Source organism: Brassica oleracea, chromosome C7, assembly GCF_000695525.1.
Source record: "Brassica oleracea var. oleracea cultivar TO1000 chromosome C7, BOL, whole genome shotgun sequence".
Lineage (NCBI taxonomy): Eukaryota > Viridiplantae > Streptophyta > Magnoliopsida > Brassicales > Brassicaceae > Brassica > Brassica oleracea.
In genome coordinates, this window is record NC_027754.1 from 16,405,184 (window position 1) to 16,405,491 (window position 308).

Genomic DNA, 308 nt, shown 5'->3' on the forward strand with positions numbered 1-308 from the left:
TCTATTAGTGAGTAGACTAATCTTGGATTCATGGGCTAGTGTGATTAAGGGTAATTAGAGAAGATCTAGGGTGTTTATTGTTAGATTTACTTGTTACTTTACTTGTTGAGGGTTCTCAATGCTATTTTAGTCTTGATCATACTAAAATAGATCTCTAGGCATTTCCTGCCAACAAGGTGTATGATGAAATGTCTAAACCAACTCTTCAATGCTTTTAGCTTGTTTTACCTAAGAGATCAGTTGTTAAAGGAGTTAAGATTGCTATTAGACTTGTTCTCCATGTTTGCTTTAGTAACATTCAACCTAAG